This window comes from Vidua macroura, chromosome 6 (assembly GCF_024509145.1).
Source record: "Vidua macroura isolate BioBank_ID:100142 chromosome 6, ASM2450914v1, whole genome shotgun sequence".
NCBI lineage: Eukaryota > Metazoa > Chordata > Aves > Passeriformes > Viduidae > Vidua > Vidua macroura.
Window position 1 is genome coordinate 4,529,713 of NC_071576.1, and position 7,125 is coordinate 4,536,837.

The following is a 7,125-nucleotide window of genomic DNA, read 5'->3' on the forward strand; positions in this document are numbered from 1 at the left end:
GCTCATTTCACCATCCCCTTTTAAAATAGCTATGAAACAAGATCAGTGACTTTTCATGCTTTTCAATGCATAGACTTTTTTGTATTTGTCCAACAGAAGCACAGACCCCTGCATGGCAAATTTACACCAACTGATACTTGCTTTTACTTCTAATCTGTGGAGTGCCATAAGCAGCCCTCACCCCTCCAGGATTTCCCAGACTGTGGGACAGAGCAGCTGAGACCCAGACCAGATATTAGTTGGCTTTGAGAGGTGCTGACCAGATATTAGTTGGCTTTGAGAGGGCTTCAGTAGGAGCTGGTGAGACTCTAAGCTCTTCTGCAGGATTAAAATTCCTTGTCCTACTTAGGGAAGCACAGTTGATGCAAAAATCACTTGCTTCGTTTGTTGTGTGGAATCTCTGAACAAACCACAAGTCTCCCCCCCTTTCCCAATTTCACCTCCAGTGGGAGTTGGTGTTATGAGAACATTACCAGCATTGATCTCAGCTTCAAAGTCAAATTTTGGGACTTGAAAGTGTTACTTTGAAGAGAAGGAAAGGAATGGCTGGTTCATTTGAAGGTTAAACTGATGTACCCAGAAACAACTCTAAGCTTCAAGCTTTCCAAACACCTTAGTTCAGGCTTAATTTTTCATCTCCTCTCCTCCTCTTATCCCTAGGCTTTTAAGGACATGCTGTGCATGTTTAAACATCACTAGATGATAATACAAGCAAAGCCATTCTTGAAATTGCTCCTGCCTGTGGTTCCCTTCCAACATCACTCTGTGCAATGGATGCACAGTGATACCTTCTGTCTGGTTGAAAGCTTATAATGAATTGCAGCTCTGTATTGTTTCTGAATTCATACTATGCTGACTATTTTTCTTTTCAGAAGGATCAAGCAAATTACTTTCTCTGCAATTGGGCTTTTTGCAAGATACAATTAAAGGTGTGCAGAGGAAACCTTGGTGAGCAAGATGTATTAACTACATTTATTACCAAGAAAAAGACACATGGTGAGGGGCACATGGGGATTTGTTTCCTCTCTTCAAGTTAACAGGGCCATCAAAGTCACTATTTGCATAAATATGCTGAAGTCATTTTGCAGAGAGATTTGTGCATTTACCATTTTGTGACTTAAATGTGAGGGTTGATCCAGAAAGGAGCTTTAAAAGCATCAATTTAACCTGTAACTTATTGTACAGGGTGAATTTCCCCCAGATCTCACAAATAAGTGTTTTTCTCAAAAAAAAAAAAAAAAAAAAAAAAAAAAGCCTTACTGGCCACAGAATTTGGCCACAGTGTTTAAAAAAATTAAATAAAAAACCCACACTTAACTCTAGGCCATATGGTTGCAAAAATAACTTCTCAAGTGAGAGAACAATGTAAATGTCTCCTGATCATCTTGCTGATTCTGCAGACAGCCCCAGTGTCTTTTTTGCTGCTCACAGCTTTCCCAGACAGCCTCAAATAGAAAGGAACAAGAGTCTGGGTGTACTTCACAGCTGCTTTTCAAATCCCTCTGGATGGGGCTGTCATGAGACCATGAGTGTCCTCATGTGAGCAGAGCCTGAAGGGCAGACCTCTCCTCATCTGCCCATTTTCTGACCACACCACCTCTGTGAGGCAAGAGGCATCATTTCCTCCTTCAGTTCTTTATGTGTGTTGCAAGATACCCTAAAGACCCAAAGGTGACAGCTCAGAGCTCCCCATGTTGGACCAACAGCCCAAATGGTCATGGGCAGCAGAGAAACAGAGAGTGGTTTGGGTTGAAAAATCTTCTTGTTCCACCTCCTGCCATGGGCAGGAACACCTTCCACTATCCCTGGTTGCTCCAACCCAACCTGGCCTGGGACACTGCCAGGGATGGGGCAGCCACAGCTTCTCTGGGCACCCTGTGCCAGGGCCTCACCACCCTCACAGGGAAGAATTTCTCCCTAAAATCTGAGCTAATCCTGCCCTCTGGCAGTGTGAAGCCATTCCCTCTTGTCCTGTCACTCCATGCCCTTATCCAAATTCTCTCTCCAGCTCTCTTGGAACCCCTTTAGGTACTGAAAACCTCAATAAGGTCACCCCAGAGCCTGATGACTTCAGGATTTAGGGAAAGATGCAGGGGGCAAAAAATGCTGAGAGTTGAAGTGTTTGCCTCAGATCCCTTAGCAGATCAACCACAGGCTTTGAGGAACACAACCCAGTTCTCCTCTTTCCCATGCCAATTCCATGCCCTTCTCCTCCATCATCCTCCACCTACCTCCCCAGTCCACCTGAGGTGGGGATATTTTTCACCATGAGCTGAGGTTGCTGCCAAACCTGTCATCTCATCTCTTTGAGGAGGTTCTGCCCTGTGTTGTTATGAGGATTGAGAGATAAAAGAAAAAACAACAGGCAGCTGTGGTCTGTCATGCAGCTTACCTGTGAGCCTGTGAATGTGTGAAAAAGGGAAAAAAGCACTCACACAGAGGATTGTTTAATGCCAAGTGAGAGTTTTAAGTGAAAACTTAATTACAAGTTGATCGTTCCAAATTAGCTGTTTTCATCCTTCCAATACACTGTTTTTTTTAAACAAGAATGTATCATTTTGGCTTGGATTATACCTTAGAAAGAACCTTTAAAAAATCATGGCCAAGAGGACTTCTCTCCTGTCATTTGGAGAAAATTATTTTGTGTGTTATGGATCCAGTTCTCCATTCAGACAAATCACACTGGTGTAAAACCAGCATAAACATGAAGAAGCTGGACCCATAGATAGGGAAAAGAAAATCTATGGCATTTGAAGTTCCTTTAATTGTCCTCTGAAGTGGCACCATGAAAATCACTGGAGCAAAGCCAGTTCTTGCTTAATCTGCCTCCTGCACACCAGGATGAAGGATGGGCTCAAGGTCGAAAGGACTCCTTGACAATATGGAATTATTTAGTGTAAAGATGCCTCAAGTTGGCAGCTCAGTTTTAAGAGCTTTCCCTCCACCTCTGTTTGAACACTGGGGAGATTCCAGCTTGGACCAAAAGTGGAAACCCAGTTCCAACACACTTCAGAGCACCACCAGATATTAAAAGGATCTGATTTGGCAATGAGCGAGGCAGCTTTTTTAATGCCAGTTGATTTCATTGATGGGAGGCAGAACAAGAAACAATCAATTCTTTCCAAAACCATGGCACAAAGAAGGCATTAAGGATGGAGGAGAAAGCTGCCAGAGCAGTCTGCATGTTCCAAAGCAGTTTGTATGGATGTATCCATGCTCTGATCCACCTGGGACACCAGGAATTGGGAGGGCAATTAACAATTTCCCCCACGCTGGATAAAAATGAAAGCCCCCAGCTCAGTGCATTCATTCAACTAAAGGCAGCAAGAAAGGAGCTTTCAGGGCACTCATCATTTTTGTTTGCAAATAGCAAGGGGACGTAGTTATTCCCCTGAGCCCACACTCAAACATTTCCTGGAAACATTTATTTAGCAGTAGCACTGTCAATGTATTGATGCCTGTTTCAAAGGGAGGGAAGCAGAGAAGAGACTCAGTTGAAATTGCAGCAGGTTGCTGCAGGTATTTGCTCCCTAAGGATCATCCCAGACTGCTCAGTCTCAATGACAAAATCAGACTAAAAGTTACAGAATTCCATATAAATGCAAATAGCACGTGGCCACTGTGTTCTGCATCCCTGGAGATGGGCTGAGACCTGTTTTTACAAAGTACTGCCCATGTTTTTGCCTTTTCCTTTAGCAGCTAGAGATACACAGCAATATCCATTGCTCTATTGTTTCAACTCCCCCTTCTTCAGCTGAGAATGATAAACCACCCAACTAAATTCTTCTGCTCTTTTCAGTAGAGCTGTGGCCACATGCACCGGCAGATCTTTCTTGGGAGTAGTGAGAATTCAGACTGACAAAATCTGCTGACTTCCAGATTCCAGTGTGACTGCAGTGGTAGGGATAGGAAAATGAAATCATTATTTGTACAGGACATAGGGTACTTTTTGGAATAAATCTGTGTTGGTATTTCCAAGGAGCTGCTTTCCTGCCCTTCCCATTCAAACCAGGACTTGATCCCTGAGCAGGCTTTGGAACTGGAGTTCTGTGCTGAGGCTCAGGACTCAGCTGGCATGAGATCCACACCAGTTTTTTGAGCATCTGGTAAAGATTTTGTGTATTTATCCCTGCCCTGGGTCTAGAGGCTGGAAGTGACCAGGCAGATGCACTGACATGGAAGTATCTGGATGCGTGGTGGTCAGGACAGTACTGAGCTCATGATGTGGTGTCAGAAATCTCTTCTGAGGTTGTCTGTGATGGTTTTTCAATGGCTTTTGACATCAGCAGGACCCACAAGGGAGCACACACAATAAATCTGCACTATTGGGCACTTCTAAAGGCAGCTTTCTTGCAAATGATAAACTCCTGGCTCTTTTGATACACCTGCACCTATGGAGTTTCCCAGATGATGTTTTGAGGAGATAAAGAGTTCATGAAAAGTATCATGAAAAACTCAAAAATCTCTACCACCTCCTTGTGGCAGAGCTTTCCTGTCTGTGTACACTGGAGAGATGCTGATGGGCTGAGGCCTGAGCATCTATCTCACATCACTGCAAAGGTTTTGGTGTCTTCAGATCTGTTCTGTAGTTCCTCAGAGTTCCCAGTGATACATAAGGTATTATCCTCAGCTTTTCCTTCCCACACTTCTCCCTGCCTACATCAGATCAATTCCTTCAGGCTGCTCCACACTCTGGACAGTAAAGCCAAAATGAAAGCTCTCCCCTTCTGCCTCCTTCCTTTTGGAGTATCTTGTGCTGTTGGAGAAAGTGATCTCTCCACACCCACTCTCAAAACATGGAGATTGAAACAAGTGATGTGACCTGGCCCCAGCAGTAAAATGAGTCCTGTCCCCTGCCCTTCACAGGCCCTTCAGATCACCCTGTGGAAGGATGGAGGTTCAGCTCCTTCTGATGTCCGAGACTGAACCAGAGCACATCCAAAATTGCTCTGAAGTTTTGCGTGAATGAAGCCCTCAGTGTCACCATTAAATACCTGAGTGGCTTGGCTTGGGAAAAAAACATCATCCTGGTGCTTCTGAGGGCGGGGATGTCTCATCCTGAGTCACTTCCAGGAGGCACAAGTGCAGACTGTTGCTGTGTCCCAAGGCTGGATTTGCTGATTGCCTGTTCTGAATTACCCAAATTGTACCTGGAATGGGATAGGGCAGCACAACTCAACAGAGGCCTGGGGCAAGCACTCAGATTAATCTCTGTGTGTGTGCATATCTCCTTTCAAAACATTCTGGTCAGTCAGGAAGATAAATATGTGGAGAAAGAAAAGCTCCCAGGCTGGGGGTGGTACCTTTAGCTGTGCTCTGCTTTCCCTGTCAGCCTCAGGAGGATGGTGCATCACCCTTTGGAGCAGCACAGCTGCAAGCTGAGCCTTTTTGCTCTTGGGAATGAGGTTTTTATGGCGTGAGCTGTCTGTGGAGGTGAGGTTGATTTTTATCCTTTGCTTTCCATCTGTTTGCTGTGCTGGGCTAAGTCAAGCAGATCACAATCAGCCCTCAGTGCCCGGCCCAGCCTGCTGGCTCTGTCACATTGCCAAGCAGCTCTGACATCCCTGACCCCTCTGCAGAAGGACCTCAGGAATTCAGATTGCCTGGATGTGCTCCAGTCGGGTTTGTCACATTTTTGCACCTTTGCCATGTGACAGATCTGGCTGGAGCCCTGCACACCTCACGCCAGGTTTGCAGCCCAGCGCTGTCACTTCTCTTCTGCCTCACAAATGGACATGTAGGACTTGTGACTGCTGTGATGCTCCGTGTGTGGCCCCAGCAGCAGCACTGCATCACTCCCAAAGTCCCTGCCCAAGGAGCCCAGTTCCCTTCCCCCAAAGAACCCCAGGAGCTTGACCCAGTGACTTATACAGGTCTCATCACATACTGCAGCCCCCCTGCCCAGAGTATTCACTCCTGAATCTCATCTGCCTCCAATCTGAGATGTTTCATGACAGGACATTAAAAACAACACTGGAAGAGTCTGACCAGTACCCTAAATATATATATATATATATATATATATATATATATATATATATAATGAGCTTTTCCTCATTTCCTTTGCAAATATGCAAAGCAGATTTGGAGACTTTATTCTTCTGCCTCTGCAGCTACTTCATAGCCATGGGAGAAAACCCACATCAAGTGACCCTTTCTCTAAAGGATCAGTGGGTAAAGCCTGCTTTTCAGAATCTGGTTTCTGTCTGGAAACTCCTTGAGTTAGACACTTGTGTAGGAAAAGAAATCTGGTGTCCCGCTCCCTCTGCTGGTACAACTTTTCAGCCAGTACCTTGTACCAGAGGCAAAGCTGTTCCTGTTTTCCAGCACCTCACCTGGCCCTGCTGCTTGGAGATCTATCCCTGTGTCCAAGGAGGAAGCTTGGGAGGGGCAACAGATCTCTTTTACCAACAGTTTTCTAATTAAATCCATGGTTTCCCCATCATATTTTATGGCTGTCTTTGAATTTCTGCGTGAGCTCTTCTATTTGGAGATTTATTTCTGTGTCCACAGAGATTTCTGCTGCTACCCAAACTTTTCTGATGATATTTGTTCCTGCTTCCATAAGCATTTAAAAACTTCTTCCTTCAAGATATCTGAGTCTGCTGCTTGGTTCTTTTCTGTGCTTCAGCCCTCAGAGGTAGGATCCCAGTGTAGATATCTCATTTTCTCCTTCTCACTGATATTTTATTTAGAGAGCTTTCCAGACTGCCAACAAGCCCTGGGCAACTTTCCATCTGATATTCTTATTTATTACAAAGCCCCTTATCCCGTGTTTGCCAAATGCCACACTTTTTTTTTTTTTTTTTTTTTTAATTGAAACTGCCAGGGGGGAAATGGCAATATGCTTCTTCCTTTAGTGATCACACACATTACAGTGAAGTCATTTAGATGGGGTCTTTGGTCTTCAGAGTCATCAGAATTTGGCTTTTGTTTCTAACAGGGTTTGTCAAATACCAGCACAGACCAACCTGCTCTGCAGCCAGAATGAGCTGTCATGTTGAAATATCCAGAAAATGTCCAAACTGATTGCTGTTAATCACATAAATTATGAAACCTTTCGTCAAGAACAGAGCCAGCTGTTAATGTTTTTAGCTAAGTATATTACTTTTAAATTGTAACACT